General features: G+C 36.4%; 1 pseudogene; it reads right to left on the bottom strand.

Annotated features, from left to right (window-relative positions):
* Positions 1-11,650: 11,650 nt before the first annotated feature.
* LOC143675706 (ezrin pseudogene) overlaps positions 11,651-27,425 on the bottom strand; it is a 52,788-nt pseudogene continuing 37,013 nt past the window's right edge.

Below are 27,425 nucleotides of genomic sequence, written 5' to 3'. Positions count from 1 at the left end.
ACCTTATAGTTTTAATTTGCATTTTCCAAATCATAAGAAAAACTTAGTTCCTTTTCATGAGTTCTTGACTATTTGTTTTTACTCTCTAAATTATGTTTATATAATGTGTTTATTTTTCTCATTTATTTTCAGGCATCTTATACACTCCAGATATTGCAGATTTATTTAAAAATTAAACTCCAATTTTTTTCTTGTCTCCTTGATTCAGAGTTTTATGTTATTATTTTAGTTTTTATATGAAAGTTTGGCATTTTGATCTTGATAAATTCATATATTTTTATCATCTTGGGTTTTATACTAAATGTCTGTTTTATCTCAATATTAAAATGAATTATCCTAATAATTTAATATAAATATGTTTATGTGAGTGCCTGTATGTTTGTGAACATATGAAGGAGGTACCTAATTTTCTTTCTTAAATAACCAGTTCATTCAATATCTTTTTTTTTAATAGCCTGTCTTCCCCTCACTGAATAAAGATATTACACGTAATACCAACTAAATTATCAAATAATCATGGATTTACTTTTGGATTCTATTTCCTAAATATGTTTTGGTCATCTCTGTCTAAATCCCACAGTGTTCATTACTAGGGTTTTACAATATATTTTGCATTCTAATAGGGCTCATGACTTTATGTTATTGTTCTATTTTTTAACAAGAATTGTTCTCTTCTCTTCCTGTGCATTTTCCATTCCATAACTTCTCAACTGTCATGTGCCATTTCGACTGGCATGACATTAATTTGGAGAGAACTGGCACTGTTGCATTATTAAGTCTTCTTATTCAGGATCATTGGATTTCTTTGTTTATTGCTATTTTTCAGGCCTTTAATCAAAGTTTTATAAATTTTTTCAAATATGTCATTTACTATTAATAAAAAACGAGATTACTCAATCTGTACTGATGTGTGGGTATGTATGAAATGCCTTGCCTTAACACATTCGATATGTCTGCTCTCTTCTGTTTAGCAAAATATTGATCCTTTTTTTTATCTTGCTGGATAATATGGGAAAGGAAAAGAATGTAACATGCTCAAAGCCCTTATTGTAAGTTGTACAACGTGTTAGAAACTCCAGAAAAGAAAACACAGACTCAGCCCTTGATCTAAGTAGCTATTAATCTATTAGGGGAGAGACACAATAAACAGCCATTTGCAGCATGGAAAGACAGGTTGCTACAAGGGGCTGGGGAGGGAAGGCACAAGGCCCATAGAAAAATCAACAGACCTAGACTGTAAGGTGACTGAAAAAGTTTTTTGCAGGAGATAAATCCATGTTTCAAGGGACATGTAAATGAATTAACTGAGATGCAAAAATATTATGTAACTGTTTCCAAATCACATAGTTCCCAAAAGGCAGATGAAGGATTCACACCCGAAATGAAGGAGCTTACAAATCTGTGCCACTTCCTCAGCCCTCTCATATGTTTATTATATTTGCAGACATGTGGCTTGCTATTTAAATAGCCGGTGAGGGTACATGTAGTGTGATTGCTATTCTAATACCCTCGTTAGACTAGTAAAAGTAAAAATTTGTTATGTCTTCAAATATTTGGAGCCATTTAAGTATGTTTCCCACCTTTAAATAATGCTAGACGCACAAAAGAGTGTGACATTACTACCTCCTGGGCTTAGAAGTGAAATTAATTTAGTCTGCAAGGAAGACATTTACAGAAACAGAATGAAAATTCCACTTACCACCAGTCCCAGCATGTACTTAATTAAGGAGAAGTCAGGAAGCAGAATCAGACATTATAACAATACTGACAATTAGGATTGTAAGAAAAAAATTGAAATCCCCAATATTGGCCTGTGATAAGACACTGTCAGAGAGCATTAATTAGCGATGCATAGAAAAGATCCATCTCTTTTTCCTGTTGAACACCAAAACAGTTGATAAACCTCTAAATGTCAGTCACGTGATTCCTCAGCCAAATATGAACAGATGAGGCTGTCCTGGGAGCTTAGTTCAGAGCTTAATCAAAGGAGACTGGTCCATTCAGATGGGAGCTTTGGTACTTGGCAAGAATATTCATTATAACACATGGAGGAAAACCAAAAGAATACTGTCTAGCTTTCTTTTTCCTAATGTCTCCCAATGCAAGTGTGCTGAGACACTTAAATCCAACATATCTTTATTCATCTTGTGCTGTCCTGGCCAAAAGAAAGCACTTGTTAGATGGAAGAAATTAAGCACCCATTTAAATAGGAATTAGCTCATTCATAGCAGAATATTTTGAAAATGAGCTATAGTTAATAAACCTGGAATTGTTTATCCCAGAATTATGCTTTTCCATTACTAAAGAATTCTAGTAATTTAAGCCTATGGAACTGATAACTGACTAAAACGTGAAGGTTGTATTTGTATGAAACATTAAAAACACATAGGGAAAGATGGGAAAAAAATAAGAAGTGGCTTAATATTTTTCCTCCTGGGTGTATTATGAACATTCAAAATGAGAGGTTACTTAAATATTTTTATTTTTATTTTTCTAATAAAATTGTTGAGATATGGTGAATCAGAGCAGTTGTTCAGACCCAAAGGCTATAACTCTCAACTCTTTACTCAATGCCAGGCTATGTCTACAAAGTGAGTTGGAAAAAGCCTCCTCTAGAAAACCCATAACAAACTAGAGAGAAAATTCACATTTAATATTGCATAATAGTATCAAGTCACTGAAAATTTTGAGATAGTAGTAGCTACATCTAGCCTTGAATAGAGTCCTCAAGGCAAAAATAATCAAGGGCTATGAAACTCTACCTTAGATCTCATTTGAAAGACAGATCTTAGAATTGCAGTAAATGGAAATAATCCTTTTAAATGAGCAGGAATGCAAGATTTTCCAAATTTCACGTAGGAAAATAACTTCTACTTTGCCATATTTTCTTGATTTTTAGATATGAGAACCATTGTATGATGAAATATTTTTTTTAAGAAAATATTTTTGAGTGTGTGTGCATGTGTGTGCATGCATGTGGGGCATAACACAAATGTGTTGAGAGATGAGAATACCAAAGTTAGAAAGCATCTGTTTCACAAATGGAAAAATGTGAAATAATGAATTAATGTGACTAGAATCAAATAAATAAACTAGACCAAAATTCTAAGGCCAAAATGAATAGCATGAGAATTTGGAGATGGAATCTAAGATACTGTGCAACTGATATGAAATTCCTTGAAAGAAGAAAAAGTCCTCGATATTACAAAGGACAATGAGAAGATGTGAGCATGACAATGTTGCAAACACAACAAAGTTTCTTAAATAAGAAAGATTTGAAGTTAACATTGGAGTCGTAGTATAAGATATTGTCTTTTATTTTAAATTAATAGCTGATCTTCAATGTTCACAAGCAGATCATTACTGTCGATGTCACTTACGCTAAAATGTAGAGTTGCCCAGGTCAGAAGCAGCTCAAATCCACAATTATGGCTGCCATCAGTATCTGTCTTTGCAGTTTTCAGTTTAAGGCTCAAAAGAAAGTCACTCTCCATATTCTCTGCCCAAGGCATCCTACTGCATACAACATGCTTTCACCTTCAATATATGTAATTATATTTATTTCAATTTCTCTGCACAGAGGCACTGTATCTCATATTTTCCCAGAGTACATTTAACAAATACCATATGAATTACATTCAAAGTTAGACCTCTCTAAAACACTCTCCAATGTAGAGAAAAATCAAATAAATAATTTTGAAAGATGTCACAGAGAGTAAAAAGTGTGATTTTATATAAGTAAATAGTGACTTTTATAATATACTATACTTGTATTCTCTAAAGTCCATTCAGGCTTTCAGCTTTCACAAGAAGCCAAGTTAAAGAAGCTCTCCAAGTGCTAACACACTTATTTTTGAACTGGTTTGTCCGACCTAGAATTTTCAGGAAAATTTCAGATGCTAGGGTGAGCAGACCAGCTAAATAAGGAGATTTAGTTATTCCTATCTTTGTGTGCATATATTGCATTTCATGTTATGCAAACAGTTAAAATAAAAGCATGTAAAATAAATTTTTACACAATCTTGATGACACAGTGAGATAGCTGACTGAAGAGAAGGACTTGGCTATGCTGTTTATCACTGTAAGTATTGAGTGTTATATACTATCAGTTTATAGGACTCAAACCTACCATATTATAGTTGAAATTCTGTTTATACCATTACAATTATCAGGGCTTATTTTATAATGATTGATTATCACCACTCACATACTTAAAATATAATATCTGTGTCCCATCCCCTTCAATCAAGTCATAGAATAATAGTCCCAGGTTTCCAACTCAGAAAATTTTGATCAACCATTTGACTTTTCATCAAATGTAAATATTACATTTATTTTCATATTTTTCAAAATTATTAAATTTGAATCTATGAAGTCACAACTTTTCAACCAAGAAAACCCTTCTTTTAAGATTTTACAGAGAATGATACATCTAATTTTAAATATTAGGAAACTACTAAGAAAGTTTAGTCTAACTTACAATTTTTTAAAAAAATATCTAAGATGTTAAAATTAGAAAGATCTCACCTGCTTTCTGTGATTTCTTAGGTTGTTTCCTTTGGGGCTGCTTCTGGAAAACTTCACAGAAATATGTCAGGGTTAAAAATACCTCATAAACTTAAATAAACTAAAGAGAGTAATTAAGATAAATATGTTTCAGTCAATAGCAATTATAATTAAAAAGTTAGTTATACCCAATTCATTAATATCATACGGTCCATAAATGCATTCTTGAATAACACCAAAATATATAGTGCAGGTTATCTATTCAAAGAATGGATGCATGTTTGCTTTGCTAAATAAATACCACATTAACCAGTTAATTGACTAATTGGCAATGTGCTTTCCTGTTTTCAATGTTTATTTTGTTTTCATCTTACATGAAAGCTTACAATTTGTACTTAGAAACTTTTCTTATAAAAATAATAAGCTAATATTTGGAAATGACATATCAGATAAAGGTCTAGTATCCAGAATTTATAAAGAGATTGTTCAACTCAACAACAAAAAGACAGCCAACCCAATTACAAAATGGGAAAAAGACTTGAACAGACACCTATCAGAAGAGGAAATACAAATGGCCAAAAGGCACATGAAGAGCTGCTCAATGTCCCTGGCCATTAGAGAAATGCAAATCAAAACCACAATGAGATATCATCTCACACCCACCAGAATGGCCATTATCAACAAAACAGAAAATGACAAGTGCTGGAGAGGATGCGGAGAAAGAGGCACACTTATCCACTGTTGGTGGGAATGTCAAATGGTGCAACCACTGTGGAAGGCAGTTTGGCGGTTCCTCAAAAAGCTGAATATAGAATTGCCATACAACCCAGCAATACCATTGCTGGGAATCTACTCAAAGGACTTAAGGGCAAAGACACAAACGGACATTTGCACACCAATGTTTATAGTAGCATTATTTACAATTGCAAAGAGATGGAAACAGCCAAAATGTCCATCAACAGACGAGTGGCTAAACAAACTGTGGTATATACATACGATGGAATATTATGCAGCTTTAAGACAGGATAAACTTATGAAGCATGTAATAATATGGATGGACCTAGAGAACATTATGCTGAGTGAGTCTAGCCAAAAACTAAAAGACAAATACTGTATGGTCCCACTGATGTGAACCGACATTCGAGAATAAACTTGGAATATGTCATTGGTAACAGAGTCCAGCAGGAGTTACAAACAGGGTAAGATAATGGGTAATTGGAGCTGAAGGGATACAGACTGTGCAATAGCACTAGATACAAAAACTCAAACATGGACAACACAGTAATACCTAATTGTAAAGTAATCATGTTAAAACACTGAATGAAGTTGCATCTGAGCTATAGGTTTTTTTTTTGTTGTTGTTGTTGTTTTGTTTTTTGTTTGTTTTTGTCTGTCTGGTTGGTTTTTTTTTTTTTTACTATTATTATTACTTTTATTTTTTTCTCTATATTAACATTCTATATCTTTTTCTGTTGTGTTGCTAGTTCTTCTAAAACGATGCAAATGTGCTAAGAAACGATGATTATGCATCTATGTGATGATGTTAAGAATTACTGATTGCATATGTAGAATGGTATGATTTCTAAATGTTGGGTTGATTTCTTTTTTTTCTTTTTTTCCGTTAATTAATTAAAAAAAGAAAAAAAATAATAAGCTATTACTCAATTTATTTATTCAATAAACTGGTATTTTGTGAGTCCCTATAATATGCTTGCCTCTTTTACCAGGGCTACTCAAACATGTTGGTTTAAAGAATAGGAATTTATTGCTCCCCAAATTTTGAAAACTAGCAGTTCCAAATCCAGGTATTTGCAGGCCATGCTTTCTCTGAGGTCTTTAGCTTTCTGGTGATGACTTACAGGTAATCCATAATTCAACCTCTGCCACCATTAGATGGCCATCTATCTCCCTATCTGTCTCCTCATGAGTGTTTAAAAATTTCCTTTGTTCATACTGGATTAAGAACCCCCCGATTCAGTTTGGCCTCTTCCTAACTGAGAGCATCTTTGAAGATCCTATTCACGAATGGGAAAATGCCCAGGGAGTTTAGGAACAGAATGTGTCTCTTTGGGAACATGCTTCAATCCATAACAGTGATTAACACCACATTGCATTTTGGGGCGGTAAAGATAGTATAAAGTTTCTGCTTTCGTGGAGATTCTATTCTACAGGAGAAAGCAGAAAATATGATAAAATTATGATTTAAACGACAAGTGCTAAAAAGAAAAAGCAAGGCAGGGAGATGCAAAGTGTGGGGAAAAGAGGTTTGAAACGTCAGAAGAGTCAGTCATGGGTTGTTTCCCCTAGAAGGTGACATTTGAGAACATATCCCAAGGAAGTGAAGAAATGAACTATGATGGTATCAGAGGTGGGATATGAATATTCTAGGCCAAAAGAATAACAAGTGGAAGGTGGTGAAATACTAGTAAGCCTGACATCTTTGAAGAAGAGTGAAGAGGCTAGTGAGGTTGGAGGGAAGAGGACAGAAGCAAGTGACATCTAAGAGGGATAATGGAGGTGGAAGAAGGGTACGTCATGGGGATTTTGTTGGTCCCAGTTAGGATGCTAACTGCGCTTTTCCAAGAAAGAGAAAAAATCACTGCAAATATTGGCAGAAAAGCAGCATGGCAGGATGCTGTGTTGAAAACAGACTGATGAAGGGATTAGTAGAAGGTGAGAGAGAAGCAAAAGGACTTTAAAATCCAGGTATAGTGATAACAGTGGAAGGGATGAAAAAATCAGTAGAGTCTATATATTTTGAAAATAAACTTTACAGGAATTATTGATGGTTTCGAAATAAAGTATGAGAGAAAGAGTTAAGACTGTTAGCAAAGTTTTTCTTTGGGACATAAAGTTTGAGTTAACATTAACTAATTTGGAAACGACTGTAGGAAGGGGAGATTTTGCGGGAGAAGGGGGGGCTTGGGATGAAGCAGGAACATAGTTTGAGACATGTTAAGTAATATGATGGTTAAGTTCATGTGTTACTTTGTCTAGGTTATGGTGTCCAGTAATTTGGTCAATCAAGCACTGGCCTCTTTGTACTATGATAATGAAGTGAAGATTTTAATCATTAGTTATCTTACTGCATCTCTGGCTCATTGCATCTATAATCAACCAAGGAGACCACATTCATCAATGAGTAGAGTCTCCTCATCCAAACAGTTGAAGGTCTTAAAGGGAAGCTGAGGATTTCAGAAATCAGAAAGAAGAATTTCTCTCTACTTAACCAGTGAATGGGGAATTCACCATCACTTCAATCTGCCCTATGAAATTCAAATTTTCCAGTCACTATGGTCATGTGAACCAATTCCTATAATAAATATATAGGAATATATATATATATATATATTTATATTTATATTTATTATATGTGTAGATATAGATATAGATATAGATATAGACATAGATATAGATATACGCATCCTGTTTAGTTCTGTTTCTTGGGAGAACTCTGCCTAATACAAGTACGTATGTTGAATGTAAATTTGCATTCAGGGGACAGGCCTGAACTGGAGATATCCAGCTGGGAGATAAGTGCATTTAGATTGTATTTAAAGTAGTGAGATCTCAAAGTAGTGAGTGTAGATAGAATAGGAAAAATGTATTCCAACATTTAATGGTCAGAGATGAGCAAGAAACTGCAAAGATGAATGAGAAGGAGTAACAAGGGCAGGGGTGGGACAGGGAAACCAGAACATTATGGGATCCTTGAAACCCAATGAAGAAGGTCCTTCAAGAAAAGAGACAAAGATCCACAGTGTAAAATAACACTGGCAGAAGTCAGCACTGGGTTTAGCAACATGGAAGTTATGAGTATCTTGATAGGAAGAGTTTTTGTGACATGCTAGGGACAACTGTCAAAATGATATGAATCCAATAAAGAATGCAAGACCACAATTGGAGGCAGTACTGCTGGTCAAGACTTTGAAGGAATTTGTTGAAAGGGTAGGAGAGAAATGTAGTGTTCTTGAGTTTCTTAATCTGCCCAAGCAAATAACATGAAATGGCTCAGGTTGAACAATAGGAATTTATTAGTGTACCATTTTGAGGTTCAAAGAAAATCTAACTCAAGGAGTCATCAGAGCAATGTTTTCTCTCTGAAGACCTGTGGCATTCTGGGGCTGGCGGCTAGCAATCCTTGATCCTTAGTTTGTCACACAGCATATGGTGATGTCTCCTTGTCTTTCCCTTCTCTTCTCTTTCATTGATGTTCAGCTTCTGGTTGCTTTCTATATGTCTTTCTCTCTGTCTGTCTGAATTTCACTACATTTATAAAAGACTCTGCTAATAGAAATAAGACTCATCCTGATTGAGGTGAGCCAAACATTCTTAACTAAAGGAACCTCATCAAAGTGTTCCACACAAATGGATTAGATTTAAGAACATGTTTCTCTTGGCACATACAATATCAAACCACCACAGAATGTTAGCTGTAATGAGCAAGATCAAGAGATGGTTATTTTGAAAAGATATGAGCAATAAAAACATGTTTCTGCACTTATCGATATTGCTTTTGTTCTGATATATGTAAATAAAAGCAACAACCTTGATTTTCTTGTTACCTTTTTAACAATCTCCACGATTAGTTGTGACAGCAGTAGATTATGTCTGACCCCTCCTTTTATTTTAGCATTTACATAAAATCATTTACATTTCACTGGGCCTCTTGAATTTCAGGTTCCCAAGTTATACGTAAGGGAAACCTAAATAAACAATTAAAGTTTTGCATGTTAAAAATACAAAAAAAAGGCTTTTAATGATTAATAAGTGTTAAACATTAATATGAATCTGCCACTTGGATATGAGTAAAAAAGCTAGAATTTTCTCAAGTGTGGTAATCAAATATTCTTTTTCTAAAGTAATCTTGGTGAGGTTATTTTTAAAGAGTGCTGCACACATATATTCACATAAAATTGGGCATGACTGGACATAATGGAAGAAATTAATGAAAGGAAAATTTAAGATGGAAATAAGGAGGGAAAAGATTTTAATGAGAAGTACTGAATGGTGCAATGATCTCCCAAGGGAAAGTTAGAAGGCTCCATGTTATGCATATTATGCAGACTATGCATGAAGAAGAATTTTCTGAAGGGGCAAATCTCATTGCTGGACCCAGAAAGCAGTGCATACTAATTTGATATATGAATTTAGATAAGTTTCTTTTCAGATGTAACCTGTTTTGTGACTTATAATGAGGTGTTGAAAGTGCTTTGTGTATTGGTCACCTTTTAAGGAAAAAATAGAGCATTCTTCAATTCATTTCAGAGTATCTTTCATACTGTGGGTTAAATCATATGACACAGTCAATGTCATATCATTTAGCTTAATGAGCAGCACAAAAAAACAATGTCAATATTATAAGGACCCCACAGGCTGATCAAGTGCTTGAATTGCCTTGCTTATTGTAGATATGTTTCCAACCTTTAATTTAGTCTCTAGGTTCTTTCCATTTTAATAGCTCTTTGGCGGTCTCTTTTCATGTCTGAACTGACTTCATGTCTTCAGATCTCCTGGACTCTGTTATAGGAGATGTTGTTGACACCATCCCTTTTTGTCTCAGGAAAAAAAATGTAGTTTATTCGAAGTAATTTTAAAGCCCATGAAGCTAAATTTATAAAGCTGGGTAATATATGTACTTAAATAAACTTTTCCTCCACTAATAAGACTTTATGTAACTAACATCTATTAACTTTTCTTACACCTTTTAAACATATGAGTACATCTAAATACATCAGCCTCTTTTAGAATTAATAAATTCCAAATGTAAACATGTGCTTAAATGATCTATTTTATTTTGCATTGTTGTTCAAGTCGTTCCTCAAAATCCAAATAAGCTGAATGGGATAGACTGATGGGTTTCTCTTCCACAGTTTTGTAAAATCATCTTTTTGCCTCTCAATTTTCTTTCCTGTTTTGAAGTTCATACTGAATTAAGTTATTTTTGAAGGAAAATAAACACCTAATTCTTTTTCCCTTTAGACATATATTTAGTCACAAATTTGTATATATTCCTTTAAAAAGTGTTTGAATAATTTCCAATCCTATTTCTCTCTCAGCCTGTCTGCCTGTCTTCCTTCCTTTCTTTCTTTTTCATTCTTTTAAGCCATTACCTGATTTTCTTTGATTATACTGAATCTCGTTTTATCACACGGGCGAGCATGAAGTTTGTTATTCCGACTTTACAGATGTTTTTCTTAATTCAAATCTGTCTTGCTCCAAACATAAAACAGGAAGTGATTCAATAATACTGATAAGAATAATAATCCCTGGTTGGCGCTATGATACAATTGGGGAAAATAATGCCAGGAAGCTTCCTCTGGCCTCCGAACTCTAGAATTTTCCCTCTGAAATAACTACTTTCTATTAAATAAAGGGGAACCTGATGGGGGATGGAGCTGCTTATCTACTAAAATGTCATCATATTAAGATTATTAAGGGCTGCCTTTCCCCCCAGCCCTGCCTCCTCATCACAGAGCACCTTCACGTAGCTTCAGACTCCTCGATTTTCTTCTCCGTGTTTTCCTGCTGGATCTGACCCAGCATCCTGTACTTTCAGGGGCCTTGTCTCCTATTTCCATTGTGGATTTTTTTGTTTTTGTCTCTCGCCTGGGACAGCACGTTGGTCAGGGCCATCAGCTGCCAATGCCCGCTCCGGTACTTCTCAGCCTGGGTGATCTGCTCTGGCTCCTGTCGGGGTCCAAGAGGCCCTCTCTGGAGAGCTGGTCACTGAGCCCATGTGCACATGCTTATTCACCTGCACAGGGCAATTCAGTTGCTCCTACAGGAGCGGTGAGGTGGTCATCCTGCCCAGGTGGTCCTGAATGACAGTGTCCTCTGCAAGTGCTCAGCTGCTCCTTGGCTGCACCTGAAAGCACTCGGCCTCCTCTTAGGTACATTTCCTCTGCTCCTCCAGGTACAGGGCTCTGGAAATCTGGAATCTGAGAGTTCTCTCTCTTTTCTTGTTTTTTTTTTTTCATTGCTCTGAAGCTGCAGTGTTAGGTCCTCCTTGTCTCACATCAACTACTCTTCTTCTCTCTCAACAGTTTCTCTCCTATTTTTTCCAGAGTCTAGCTGCTTCTGGGCCTGGGAAGCTTCTGGAGCACCTCAAAGGGTTTATGTTTCCTTAGTGCTCTTATGTCTCCTAACTCCCCATGCAGAGCTGCAACATCCCCCTGTGGATTCTTGAAGGGTAGGGGTGAGGGAGCATGAGATTATTGGAAATTTTTTCTTTTGTCATTGAAAGAGATGTTTTTATTTTACTCTAAGGGAAGTCAACTTTGTGGTCAACTTATTATTTTTCTCATAAATATCTAGCCCAAGGACATCCATTCCTAGCCAAAAGTCTGTTCCTTTCTTCTTTTTTATCTCAAAACAGCTGGTTCCCTATATTTCCAGGTCCTGGGCAATCTTCATATATTCCAGCCTGGCATTATCTTTGAGCCTTCTGCAGCACTCCGCCTGCTGCAACTGGATTGGGTTCCTTTCGCTAGTCTCTGGTGAATTTATGCTGGTTCATCACTCTTTGAGGGATCAAATACTCAGGTTTGAGGTACGTAGGCTTGCACATTTGTTTTTTAATCTCTGACCTTTCACCTGTACAGCATAAGACCCCAGGAGCCCGGCAGTCTCAAGTGGGAAATAAATCACATCACTGAGAATTCTTTCCTGGCTCTGAGGAAGAAAAACTTCTGGGGATGCCTTGGATAAACTCTTGAAACATCTCCAGCGTAGAACTTAGCTCCAAATTTGGACTGGAGGAGATCCTACTTTTTGAGTTTAAGGTCAGACACCTTGTTAGCAAGTTTGAATCCGGTAGTAAATCCTCTAGTATCCATATACTGGACTACAAAACGCCATATTTCCCCAAGGGCAATAGTCTTAAACACTTGGTCAAAAAGCTGTTTTTCGATAGCATTTGGCTGAGAAGTAAAGTTAAGCTCTGCATCCATAGTGGTAACTTGTACTAACTACATTTTCAGTCCCTGTTGGATTTCCTCCATTCTTTTGGAAACAAGGCTCTGTAGCAGCAACCCAGTGGACTCTTCCCACCCTTGGCACCTGCAAAGGTTTAGAGCTACACTCTCCCACTGTCTGTGTCTCTGTCCTCCATGGCCACTGCCTGTGCTCCCTAGAGAACCTGGGCTGGGCAGATAGGTTCTTTATTGAACACAATGCTAAGCAAAAATATGTTGTGTTTGGGGGCATTGATTCATCACCTATTCATTTATTCCACAATCCTCAACAAGTACCTGCTACATACTAGGGAACTTTGACAGTTATTAAGACTACAAAGGAGTACAGGAATTCCATCCCTGGCCTTTAGACATTTTTCTTTATTGGGGAGAAATATCTGAAAAGTATAATGAAAGTCATGGGAGATGACTTTTTAGTTAGTGAAATGCTTCATCAATTAATGAGAATAATATAAAATAAAATTCTTAATAAAATTTCCAGTTTGACCTCGGTAAGTATCAGGAACGTTGTGAAGATGTTTTTAATCAGCAAGTAAAGATTACAAGGGATATGTCCAGCTAGTTAGAAAGTGTAATGAATAAATGCATTATTCTAGTTATCTGACCAAGCTATTTTTATCTAAGTTCAGCTCTGCAAGAAGTTCATAGCAGATCAATGCAGTACCCATGAATATCTTGATTTTTTCCATCTCTACTATGGTAGGGAACAGAATCAAAAATAGCTGTACGGTTACAAAAAGCGTTCCAAGTGTCTGTATTTGATCCCATTTTCCTACTGTTCTCTTGACCAGGAATAATTTGATATAGGAGAGTCATCTGCCCATTGCCTTGGGTTCAAGGTGAATATGTGATCTTGAACAAGGCATTTCACTTTTCTGACATTTATATTCCTAGTCTATAACATGGAAAGGTTTGTAATTGCCTCTGTTCTTTGTTGGAAGGATTAAATTAAGTAACATAATTGAAACACTTCAGAAAGGACTTGGTTAAGTGGTGATGTCCAACATGGAAGCCCAATCTCTTGTGTTGTACAACCTCTGAGATGGATCAGCTTTGGAAACCATCTTCACAAATTCAGCTAAGGACTAATATATCTATATCATAATGCACTGTTCCTTTTTCTTTTATTTCTTTTATATAACTTTTGAAATAATTATAAACGCATAGGAAGTTGCAAAATTAGTACAGTCTCATTTACCCCTCACGAAGCTTCACCCAACAGTGAAATCATATATAATAGCAGTACAATACGTAAATGAGGAACTTGACATTGGTTAACTAAGCTGTAGTTAGTCTATTAAAAACTGACAATCTAGTCTGCTAACTAGGTTACAGACCTTACTGATTTTTCACCAACTTTTATATTAATTCCTTTGTGTGTTTCTGTGTGTGTGTGTGTGTGTGTATGTGGGAGTGGGATGAGAGTTCAGGTCTATGAAATTTTACTCCAGGTATACATGCACAAGAAAAATACAGAAGGAACTTCATGTTACCTCTTCGTATTTGCAGCACTGCCCCTCCCTGTGCCATCCCCTTGGAAATCCATCCGTATCCACACTATGTTAAAGAACTTATTAAAAAATGAGGGATTATAATGTAGGAAATGTGTATATAAGTGGAATCTAAATGACTTTACATTTGATGGTACATTTTACAGCTACGTTAGAGTTTACACCAATATTCTTATATCCTTTGCATGTGCAGATTTAAAACTTCATTTTTCCAAGGGTAAAATTTCCTCATATTTTCACACACACAAACACACATACACAGCTTTCCTAAAGTCAAACAATGAATATCAGAGACCGCATTATGGATAACTAAAACTCTATTAAGATATAGAACCTTTATTAACTACCACACAACCTGCTTAGATTCTTCAGTACACAGATTGAAAGTATTTGCTGTCCATATACCTCACCCTACCACTGTATAAAAAGTCATATTCATTGTAATGATTTGAGAAACAGAACAGATGTTGGCTAACTTCAGTTATACAACAACCCTGAAACAACCTGGAAATAATATTTTATTTATTTATTTACTCAGGGTTGTATTTTTGACAAAAGCCTTCAGAATTTCTCATGACTGATTTATTTAAACTAAAGGTATTTGGTAGTATTTATTAGTATTCAAAGACAAGCCAAAATAAGAAATGGTTGGTTGATGGAAAGATTTGTTCTTCCAGTTTTAATTCATTTATTCAACAAATATTTGCAGAGATTATGTTATAAGCTAGGCACTCTGGTACTTGTTGGGGGTGATGGTATGGACATACCTGTCTTAACATAGTTTAGAGCTTATAATACAGATTGGAGTTTGCTTAGTGTCTTAATTTCTTAGGGCTGCCATTCACAAACTGGGCAGATTCAAACAACGAAAACATATTGTCTCACAGTTCTGCGGGCTAGAAGTTCAAAATCAAAGTGTTGGCAGGGCCAGGAGTCCTAGGAACTGCTCGTGAGAAATCCTTCCCTGCTTTTTCCTCGTTCTGAGGTTTATTGGCAAGCATCATCCTTTGGCTTACAGCCACAGCAATGAAATCTCTGCTTCTATTGTCATATGGCCTTCCCCTATCTATCTCTGTCCTTTTCCTGTTTCATAAGGCCACTTTTCATACTGGATGAAGGTCTACTCCACTCCAGTTTGACCTCATCCTAAGCCACCATATTCTTAAAGACCCTCTTTCCAAATAAAGTCACATTCTCCAGTATTATGGGTTAGGACTTTAACTTACCATTTTTGGGATTTCACAACATGATCCGTAGCAACAGATATTCTTAATATACTTTTAGTGAGTGTTATTATGTGCAAGTGTCAGTTACTATATGAATAGATATTGAAAAAACATATCTTACCCCAAGTTTATCAGGACAAGCCCATGGAAGAGTCGCCCTTTGAGACAATACTTTCAAGATTTTTAGGTATTAAGCAGATAACAGCATGGGAGAAAAGTCTTTCAGAAGAGGAAGTAGCGTGTTAGTACTTGAAGATCAGAGTGGGCTCTGTGCATTTGAAGAACTGTAGGCCCCTGCACAGGCTGTTTAGGGGAGAACCACTAAAGAGAAAAAAGGCTGGAGATGGAGGCAGAGGGCCAGATCACAGAAGGACACATCAGATAAAGATCACATGCAAAGCAAAGCTGCTGGTCAGTTTTGACTTCTCTGAATGACATTTCTCAGTTTCACTTTGAAGACAAGATGGCTATCTATTCTTTAGATAGTCATGTGCCTCCTGTATTGATTCCCTATTGCTGTCTAGCAAATTCACAAAAACAGTGGTATAAAGCAACAAATATTTATTACCTAGCAGCCTCTATAGGTCAGAAGTCCAGGCACAGTGGGGCTCAGCTGCCTTTCTGTTCAGGTCTCACAAGGTTGAATTCAAGGTTTATTCCTGAACCCTAATCTGGATACTCTTGAGGAAAATCCACATCCAGTCTCTCTCAGGTTGTTTGTAGAATTCAGTTCCATGCAGTTGTAGAACTGAAGTACTATTTCCATGCTGTCTGTCAACTGGAAGTCAGTCTAAGCTTCTGGAAGCAGCATATCCCTTCGCTCGTGGCTCCCTCCATCATCAAAGCAAAGATGGCATGCCAATCTCTTTGACTGCCTCTTTTGCCTCTACTTTTATGGACTTATGTGAGTAGATTAGTTCCACCTGGATAAAATCTTTTTGCATGTAACATAACTCGATCACAGGGATATCACTGGAGGTGGAGAGTATTGGAATCAATATTTGCCAACCACACCTCCATTTTTTTATGTGTTGAGTGTTTCTTGTGAGGGTGGACAGCAGGGAGATCCTTAAGATCAAGGTGGTTTAATTTCAAACCACACATCGTTTGCTCTAAATTTCTATCTCAGACATAGCAAAACTGTATAATAGGAATTTGTTTGTATATCATTATTTTAGTGAAAATCTTCTGTATCCTGTTCATGTTATACCAAAGGGGTATGTTTTAAAAAAAACATGCAGTGGCTTATCTCTAGCCAGAGTGACATATAGATTAGGAAGAAATGTGTACTTCTACTAATAATGGAACAAACATTTAAATTTTCTCCTACTCTTTTCAAACAGCATTAATATTATTTTGCACGATGTTCTTTTTTGTTGGAAATTATGACATGTAAAATTGGAGTTGATGGTTTTTGAGGTTTTTAAAGTATTTTTTATTATTGTTTAAAATTTCATAGAGTTTATGTAGGTTAGACAATTTTTGTTGCAGTAGGATTGAATACCAAACCATATTCAAACCCTGCCTCCCAAATATCAGATGAAAAGGACATGGTGCCTTTCTTGTGCCTTATATTAGTTTTAAAATAGGAGAGCATAAATATTTAATAGACAAGAAACGTTATTTTGAAAATGACATTTTTTTAAACTGGTGAAGGGTTGCTAGCCAAGAACAGTAGCTTTTTAATGCAAGCAAATATTCAGAGCCTCTCCAAGAAGCAGCATGCAAACAGATATTATAAATGGACGATAATTTCCCACAAATAGGTAGTTTTTTCTAAGGAAAAGAGGTTTGAGAAATATATTTTATTGTTTTTGATGGTCATATATTTGGAACAGCATTTCACAAGAAAATGTATTTCATACAGGCATTCTCTATAACCATGAACAACTCTGTGGAAAACTCTCTGTGGGTGGAAGCCAAAATTACATTTTCTGGAGTTAAATAGAAACATTCTTCTCTCTGATCAAATTTTAATGAAACCATTCAGAGCAAAACCATCATCTTACTTCAAAATTGTTTTCACTGAAAATTTAATAAATTCCAGCCTTCAGGCGCAATCATAGCTCCCCTGTTTGACTCTTCACTGCCTGCTGAATCAAATTGATGAAGACCTACAACTCTGATATTGGCCCAGATTCCAAGGTCAATTAAATGATCATTGAGCACTGATTAAGGTGCAATTCATATGTGTTCTCTTTTAATCAATATAGTAATATAAATTTTGGAATATAGCCAGAAATATTATATGAAAGACATTCCCCCCTCACAATTTCCAAAATGCACTTTCTATTTGTTATTTCAACAATGATTTAATTTTCCAAGTCACTAAGAATCTAGTTAGACCACAGAGTACAGAGCCCTCAGGTACTTCAAAAATCACCTATTCTAATTCAGCTCTATTACAGATGAAGTTTGTGAGGTCCAGAGGAGTCTTCTTATGAATTACTGTTAGCTGGAAGTCTATGGAGAAGGAGATCCAGTCAGCACTAAGTCCCAGGTGCATCTAGAATCCTGCTATTACAGATTACTTAGAAGTACATTCACCTTAGAAGTATAATTTAATTTAAAAAAAAGATATATATTCATAATACAAAATAAAAACAAAAGCAAAAAAATCAAGGCATACAGAAAAGTAAAAGGAGGAAATAAACATCATCTAAATTACTACTTTACAAATAACCATTACTGCAAAGGGAAGAAAAAGAGTGGACTCAAATAATTAAAATAAGAAATGAAAGGGGAGGGCATTACTACTGACCCCACAGAACTAAAAAGCATTATAAGAGGCTTCGATGAACAACTTGTATGCAGTAACTTAGATAACCAGTAACTAGCAAAGAGATTTAATCAATCATTCCAAGCCTCCTCCCAACATAGAAAAGCCCAGAACCAGATGGCTTTACAGGTAAAGTTCACCATACATTTGAAGAATTAACACCAATCCTGATCAAACACTTCTAAAAAAGTGTGGAGGGAACACTTTCTAACTATTTGTATGACACCAACATCACCTTAATACCAAAGCCAGATAAAGATACTACAAGAAAAGAAAACTGCAGACCACTATCCCTTATGAATACAAATGCAAAAATCCTCAAAAAAAGAAAAAAAACAGTATCAAACTGAATACAACATTATACATCATTATCAAGTAGGAATTTTCCCATGGATTCAAGCATGTTTCAACATAAGAAAATGACTCAATGTAATACACTACATAGAATAGGACAAAGAGAGTTAAGCACACAGTCATGGCAATTCAGGCAGAAAAGACATCTGATAAAGTCCAGTACCCTTCTTGATGAAAACACTTTGAAAACTAGAAATAGAAAAAAACTCCCTCAACATAATAAAGGGTATATATGAAAAAAAAAAAAAAAAAAAAAAACACTGATGACTACATACTCAAAGGTGAAAGAGTAAATGTTTTCCCTCTAAGATCAGGAACAAGACAAGGATGCCCACTGTCAACATCATTATTTAACACTTGCAAAGCTACTAGAGCTGATAAATGAATACAGGAAATTCCAAGGTACAGGATCAACATGCAAAATCAATAGTGTTGCTAAACACGAGTAATCAAAAATCTGAATAAGAAACTTTAGAAATAGATTTATGGGTGCATGGGTGGTTTAGTGGTAGAATGCTTGCCTTCCATGCAGGAGACCCAGGTACAATTCCTGGACCATGCACCTAAGAAAAAAATCCGTTTACAATACCAACCTAAAAAATCAAATATCAGGAATATATTTACCCAAGGATGTTAAAGGCTTGCACATGAAAAATTTAAAAACATAGCTAAAAGAAATCAAGGAAAATGCAGAAAACATGGAAGAAATTTCCATATTCATGCATTTCATGGCTAAATTTCGTTGAACTGTTAATTCTTCCCAAAGCAATTCACAGATTCAACTTAAACCTATTCAAAATTCCAACAGCCTTTTTTGAAGAAATGGAAAAGAATCATCATCAAAAATTATATGGAAAAGGCAATGGGCCCTCAATAGCTAAAATCACCTTGACAAAGATGAAGTTCAAGGACTCATGCTTCCTGATTTTTTAACTTATTACAAAACCACAGTACTCAAAATAGGATGGTATTGGCACAAGGGCAGATATATAGACCAGCAGATTTGAATTGACGATTCAGAAATAAACCCTCACATTCAAGGCCAATTCATTCTTGACAGAGGTGTCAAGTCCACTCAAGGGGGAAAGAATGTTGCCTTCAAAAATTAGTACAGGAGAACTGGATAGTCATATGCAGAGAATGAAGGTGGACCCCTAAATCACTCAATCTATAAAAATAAACGAAAATGGACCCAAGACCTAAATATAAGAACTGTAAAAAGGAATGGTAGTTCTTAGACATGTGATAACATGTTTTATCCTTGAAGATATCATGTTGAATGAAATAAGCCAGAAACAAAGACAGATATTTTTTGACTTCACTGATATGAAACTCTTAGTATAGAGTCAGAAACTAAAATACAAGTTAGCAGGAACCATGGTGAGAGTACAGAATTGAGAGTTAATACTAAACTGATACAGGATTTCTCCGATGATGGAAATGTTTGAGAGAGGGAGGGGGAGAGAAAGACAGTGAGAGAGAGAGAGCCCTTTAAGTTTTTCAGACAGAGAAAACGGCTTTTTAATAATCTGTATTATAGTATGCAACTTATTCAAATAAAGCATACATTTAATATTGTATGTACTTAACACAAGGTAAAACTGAAAGAAGGAGATTAGCCCTGCTCCATGGAAAAGTTAGAGAAGGGACAGGAGGGCGACTGACACAGCAATCTGAGAGTGTGGCTGACATGGGAGAGCCTTCTCCACCACATGTGGCAGCCCTGGTTGCAGAGGCTGAAGAACTGAGAGGTAGAAAGCTGGAGCCTGGTGTGGAGGTGTGGAGCAGTAAAGCCCACTGGAGTGCATGGACAGATACAGGGGACTAGGAAGTAAGACAGACCATATTCCTTGGGCATGCTACCCTCTCTGGTGCAGCCCCGTGACCAGCAACTCGTCCCACACCCCATGTACCCAAACCTCATCACGAACCCTCATTTCCTGTGGTCTAGGTGACTCCATCGCACCAACCCCCAGAGCACATACCTGCCCCCATCCCCACCCCTAGTGTAGCCCAACTCACCTCTCCTACAATCTGCCAAACACTACCTTCTCTTCCCTGTATCCTGCAAGCTGTTACCAGAGCATAAATGTTGCAAGCACTAACCTTCATACCTAGGGCACCCCCATCATCCCCCCATACTATAGTGTCGCACAGCCTCACCCAGCCCTCCCTGAGCTCAGGGCATCCATTTACAGCTCTCCCGGGCCCACGGGCCCCCAGTCGCATCATTCAGCTCTGGGAACTGCACATTATAGTAACCTTAGAACTGTGCACGTGCACAGCCCTCAGCTTCACTTCTCAGCTCTGAGAAGTGTCACATCTGCCCCCAATCCACAATAACATAACTCTGACATGTGGCCGCAGCTCTATGCATGCACATTAAGGGCCCCATGCCTTAGACCGGTGCACACCAGCGTTATGCCCCCAAGACCAGTGCACCTGCATAGCTACATCCTCCCTTGCTCCTGGGTGCCCACATTCACAAGCATCAGTGTAACATCCCCAACCTGCACCTATACTTGTTCTGAAACAAAGCACCACACTGAATGCCCCACTCTGTACCCTGCTCCCTGCTGAACAGCCACCCTGCCAACACAAGGCCTTAGACTACTGAAAGGAATCAACTCCCTAAGTAAATCAATTAACATATTTACCTGCCATGAAGACAGCAGAAGATCAATAAGCATATCACAATGCAGACAGATATAGCCCTGCCTAATGACCAAATTAGAACACCAGAGGAGACACAAATATTGGAACAATGAATAAAGGTGTTCATACAACTCTACTTAATAAAATAAGTGGGATAGCAAATGACTTAAAGGAAATAAGGGGGAAAGTAGAACAGCACAAAGAGGAATTTGAAAGAATAAATAGAAAAATAGCAGAAATCACAGGGATTAAAGAGTCTGTTGACCAAATAGAAAACATACTAGAAGCACACAACACCAGATTTGAAGAGACAGAAGAAAGAATAAGTGATATAGAGGACAGGATAATTGACCTCAAAGACTCAAAACAGCAAATGGCAAAAAAGATGGAAAAAATCGAATGGAAACTCAGGGAAATGATAGGCAAAACAAAACATGCAAATATAAGGATCATTGGTGTCCCAGAAGGAAAAGAGAGGAGTAAAGTGTTAAGAAGAGTAGTTGAAGATATGGGGGAAAGCTGCCCAATCCTCATAAAAGACATAACTATACAAATTGGAGAAATCCAAAGAACTCCAAATAGAATAAATCCAAGTAGGTCTTCCCCAAGGCACATGCAATCAGTCTGTCAAATCTTGAAGAGAAGTAGAAAATCCTGAAAGCAACAAGAGAAAAACAATCTATTACATACAAGGGAAATCAAATAAGTCTGAGTTCAGACTACTCAACTAGCAACTAGAGGCGAGAAGGCAGTGGTATAATATATTCAAGATCCTGAAACAGAAAGAATACCAGCCAAGAATTCTGTACCCAGAAAGAGCAAAAATTGAGGACTGAACAGAAAACCTGGAGGAAATTGAGAAAGAACAGCAAACTAACTTCAAAGCAAATAGGACAAGAGAAATAGCAAAGATTAAACAGAAATAAATGAATGAGAGAACAATAGAAAGAATAAATAAAACTGAAAGTTGGTTATTTGAGAAAATCAGTAAAATGGATGGGCCATTAGCAAGACTGACAAAGAAAAAAAGAGAGAGGATACAAATAAAATCAGAAATGAAAAGGGGTGCATTACCATAGACCCCAAAGAAATAATAGAAATCAGAGGATGCTATGAGCAACTATATGCCAACAAACTAGACAACTTACATGAAATGAACACATTCTTGACAAACAAGCTACAAGTACAATGCACAAACAAGCTATACTGACTCAGGAAGAAATAGAAGATCTCAACAAACCAATCACAAATAAAGAGATTCAATCAGTCATCAAAAATCTTCCTACAAGGAAAAGCCCAGGGCCAGATGGCTTCACAGGGGAATTTTATCAAACATTCCAGAAAGAACACAAATCCTGCTCAAACTTTTCCAAAGAAACTCAGGAAAAAGGAACTCTACCTAAATCATTTTATGAAGCTAATATCATTTTAATACCAAAACCAGGTAAAGATGCTATAAGAAAGGAAAAATACAGGCCAATCTCCCTAATGAACATAGGTGCAAAAATTTTCAATAAAACACTAGCAAATCGAATCTAACAACACATTAAAAGAAGTGTACACTATGACCAAGTGGGGTTTGTACCAGGAATGCAAGGATGGTTCAACACAAGAAAATCAAAGTAATATAGCACATTAACCAATCAAAAGGAAAAAATCACATGATCATTTCAATTGATGCTGAAAAAGCATTCGTCAAAATTCGGCATCCTTTTCTGATAAAAACAGTCCAAAAGACAGGAATAAAAGGTAACTAATCAACATGATAAAGGAAATATATGAAAAATCGATAGCCAGAATTGTACTCAATGAAGAGAAACTGAAAACCTTCCCCCTATGATCAAGTACAAGACAAGGATTCCTACTGTCACCACTATTATTCAACATTGTGCTAAAAGTTCTACCTACAACAATCAGGTAGGACAAAGAAATAAAATGCATCCAAATTGGAAAGGAAGAATTAAAACTCTCATTTGCTGATGATATGACACTATACTTGGAAGATCCTGAGAAATCTACAGCAAAATTACTTGAGCTAATGAACAAATTCAGCAAGGTGGCAGGATATAAAATTACTGTGCAAAAGTCAGTAACATTTCTACACACAAGCAATGAACTAGCTGAGGAATCAGTTCAGAAAAAATTTCCAATTCAAATAGCAACTAAAAGAATCAAATACTTAGGAATGAACTTAACTAGGGATATAAAGGACTTGTATACAGAAAACTACATAAGATTGCTAAAAGAAATCAAAGGAGATATAAATAGGTGGAAAGACATTCCTGGCTCATGAATAGGAAGGCTAAAAATAGTTAAGGTGTAAATTCTCCCCAAATTAGTTTATAGACTCAGCACAGTACCAATCAAAATTCCCACAACCTACTTTGAAGATTTGGAAAAGCTAACTACCAAATTCATTTGGAAGGAAAAGAGACCCCAAATAACTAAAAGCAACCTAAAAAAAGAAGAATGAAGAGGGAGAATTAATACTCCCTGACTTTAAAACCTGTTATAAAGCCACAGTCATCAAAACAGCATGGTACCGGCACAAAGACAGAAGCATTGACCAGGGGAATCGAATTGAAAGTGCAGAAATAGACCACCAAATCTAGGGTCAACTGATTTTTGACAAGGCCCCCAATCCTCTGAACTGGGACAAAATAGTCTTTTCAATAACTGGGAATGAAAGAACTGGATATCAATAGCCAAAAGAACCTATCTTACACCCTACACAAAAATTAACTCTAAGTGGATCAAACACCTAAATATAAGAACTAGCACCATAAAGTTTCTAGAAGAAAATGTAAGGAAACATCTTCAAGACTTAGTAATAGGAGGTAACTTCCTAACCTTTACACCCAAAGTACAAGCAACAAAAGGAAAAATAGATAAATGGGAACACCTCAAAATCAAATGCTTTTACACCTCAACAGACTTTGCCAAAAAGGTGAAGAGGCAGCCAACTCAATGGGAGAAAATATTTGGAAATCACATATCAGACAAAGGTTTCATTTCCTGTATATACAAAGAAATTGTACAACTCAATAATAAAAGAACAAATAATCCAATTATAAAATGGGCTAAAGGTATGAATAGGCATATTTCTGAAGAGCAAACACAGATGGCTCAAAAACACATGAAGAGATGTTCATTTTCACTGGCTATAAGGGAAATGCAGATCAAGGCTACAATGAGATAGCACTTACACCTATAAGAATGGCTGCTATAAAACAATCAGGAAACTATAAATGTTGGAGAGGATGTGGAGAAACAGACATTTATGCACTGCTGGTGGGTATGCAAGATAATGTGGCCACTATGGAAGACTGTTTGGTGGTTCCTTAGAAAACTAAATATTAAGCTGCTCTATGACCCAGCAATAACACTGCTTGGCATATACCCAGAAGAGGTGAAAGCAATGACACAAATGGACATTTGCACACTGATGTTGAGAGCAGCATTATTCACAATTGCCAAAAATGGAAACAAACCAAATGTCCGTTAACAGACGAGTGGATCAACAAAATGTGGTATATACATATGATGGAATATTATGCATCAGTAAGACAAAATAATATCCTGAAGCACATGACAAGATGGATGAGCCTTGAGGACATAATGCTAAGTGAAATTAGCCAGACACTAAAGGACAGATACTGTATGGTTACATTTTATGACAGCACAAAGTTGTAATCAGAGACTTAAAATATAAAATACAGGGAATTTAGAGATACATAGAAGTTAGTGATGGTTGAACCATTAGCTTATGAGGTTGAACATCAATGTATGGGAATAGATAGGAATGAAGGTGATTCTCTAGTAGGCCTTGAAATAATATTATCATATTGAAGATGAACAGGATTGAAAGGGATTGTATATACCTACGTGTTCTACTGACTCACACTAGAAATATGAATGAGTTCTTGTAAGAATTACTTCAAAGATATGATTCTTGTATAAAAAGTGTTTAAGTGGGCGGGCCGCGGTGGCTCAGCGGGCAAAGTGCTTGCCTGCTATGCCGGAGGACCTCGGTTCGATTCCCGGCCCCAGCCCATGTAACAAATACGGAGAAACAGAATACAATAAAAACAAGAAAGATGTTTCCCTTTCTTCCTTCCTTCCTTCCTTCTATCCTTCCTTCCTTCTCTCTGTCTTTAAAAAAAAAAAAAAAAAAAAGTGTTTAAGTCCAGGGTGCAGGGGAAAAACTGCTATTGCATGCTATGAGCTAGGTTTAAAAGGAAACCATCAACACTACCATGGCAACAGCAGAGGTAAATAATGTGGTAAGGGACAAAAATTAAGAAGAGGTTTAGATCTCCTATTTGGTGTGGGCGTCTTTATTGGTTTTCTGTCTCTTGGGAACAATGAAATTATCTAAAATTGAGAATGTTGATGGACTGTGGACTTTGGACCCTCTTCGTGATGCCCGCTGAATGCAGGTGGCTGAAGGATGCACTGATGGAGAAGTAGATTGGCAAACGATGGTGTATACTTATGAATACTGTGCTGCTACAAAAATGAACATTGTAGTGAAGCATGCAACAATGTGACTGAACATGTGGGATATAATTTGGGGAGACAAAATAAGTCAGAAACAGAAAAAACAACAATGGTATGGTCACCTTTAGAAAATGCTCATAAGAAAACAGGGGCCTAGATTATAATCTTTTAGAGCAGACACATGAATTCTGGAGTGGCGATTATTATTTCTGGATTTTGAGAGCCTTTATGTTTATAACCTGATATTTAGAGATAAGAATGAAGCCGAATAAGTTAGGGTTAAAGTAATTCAGAACATAAGGGTAAGGAAGACAGTGTCTATATTTTAGAACCACACATACTCTTTGAGACCAATGGAAGAAAGGTTTGTTTAATCTGGAACTGAAATTTTCTGTAGTGCATAATCTAATTTAACCTATATGTATAGCTCATTTGAACAACTGAAACACAGAGAGTACAGAATGAGAAAGAGGTCCTTTAATCCTGTATAGATTATTGTAATGCCTGGAAACATCCTACAGTATATTAAGCAGATAATCAAAAAGTATTGGCAAAATCCACTGAGGGAGGGGAGAAAGAATATGGAGCTATTAAATCTTACCATCAGGCAATCCCCTGATTCTGTGTAAAACTTTAGGGACATCCAAATCAATAGGCCATGCCCACGATCATGAGGTTTACTCTTGTGAAGCTTATATAGGGTGCATAGAAGTTTAGACTACCTATAGGCATGCCTAAGAGTTACTTCTGGAGGACCTCTCTTGTTGCTCAGGTGTGTCCTCAGTCTCTCTAAGCCCAACTCTGCAAGTGAAATCATTGCCCTCCCTCCTGTGTGGGATATGACATCCAGGGGTGAAAGTCTCCCTGGCGACATGGGAGAGGACTCCCATGGATGAATCCAGACCTGGCACTGTAGGTGGATCAACAATTCCATCCTGACCAAATGGGAGAAAAGAAGTTTAATTATAAAGTATCAGTGGCAGGCAGAGTTCGAATAGAGTCGAGAGGCTGCCCTGGAGGTTGCTCTTATGCAAGCTTCAGGCAGACCTTGCTACCTATCACAACCTGCCAACTCCCAACCAGGAACATTCCTGCCAATCCTAAAGAACACCTAGGGAAATTTATAAGATTCCACAAAGGTTTCAGGCACTAGAGTAACTTGCTAGAAACCTACAACCTTCAGATGGGTCCAGATAAGCCCTGAATCCTAGCCCAGCCTCTCCAGAACATCAGCTAATTCCATCTCCCTACCCCATATTAGGTCCATACCCTTCCAATAAAAAAAAAAAAATTAGAATTGCCATAGCCCAAACAACCCCAATGAAAGATATGGAAAGATCAAAAGTGATGGTGGAACTATACATAGAAGAGAGGACTTAACAAATGAATATGAATGCTGAATCATTAAATTGATATCTCTTTTAGTCTCAAGTATTTTAGAGAAGCTAAAAGTAAAAATTGAAAATTGTGCAATTGTAACCCATGTCAAAGTCTGATATATGTTCTACAACTAACTTTGGTGCTATGCTTGGAAATTTTTATCTTTTTTTCACGTATGTTATTGCTCACAAAAAAGAAGGAATAAAAGGTGATTGTGGTTATAAAAACATATTTAAGCCCTCTAGCCCCTTGTATTCTGGAGCAGCTAGAAGGAAAAATACGAGAGGACCATATAGTAGCCCATGACAAACTCTAGAATCTATCCTGTAATCACTTTTTAAAGAGTGCTTTGAAAACTATTGTTTTTTTATTTCTTTGCTTTGTATATATGTTACACTGTACAATAAAAAAGTTTAAAAAAACTGAAAGAAAATCAAATTACTAACTTTAAATATGTATTTTCTTCAAAGCATAGTTTTACAAAAATATTTCAAAATTAAATAAAAATAGATTATAAATATTTTAAGGTTAATGTCAT

Source organism: Tamandua tetradactyla, chromosome 3, assembly GCF_023851605.1.
Source record: "Tamandua tetradactyla isolate mTamTet1 chromosome 3, mTamTet1.pri, whole genome shotgun sequence".
In the NCBI taxonomy this organism is placed as follows: domain Eukaryota; kingdom Metazoa; phylum Chordata; class Mammalia; order Pilosa; family Myrmecophagidae; genus Tamandua; species Tamandua tetradactyla.
The sequence above is the reverse complement of the archived record's forward strand: the minus strand, read 5'-3'. Positions and strand labels throughout refer to the sequence as shown.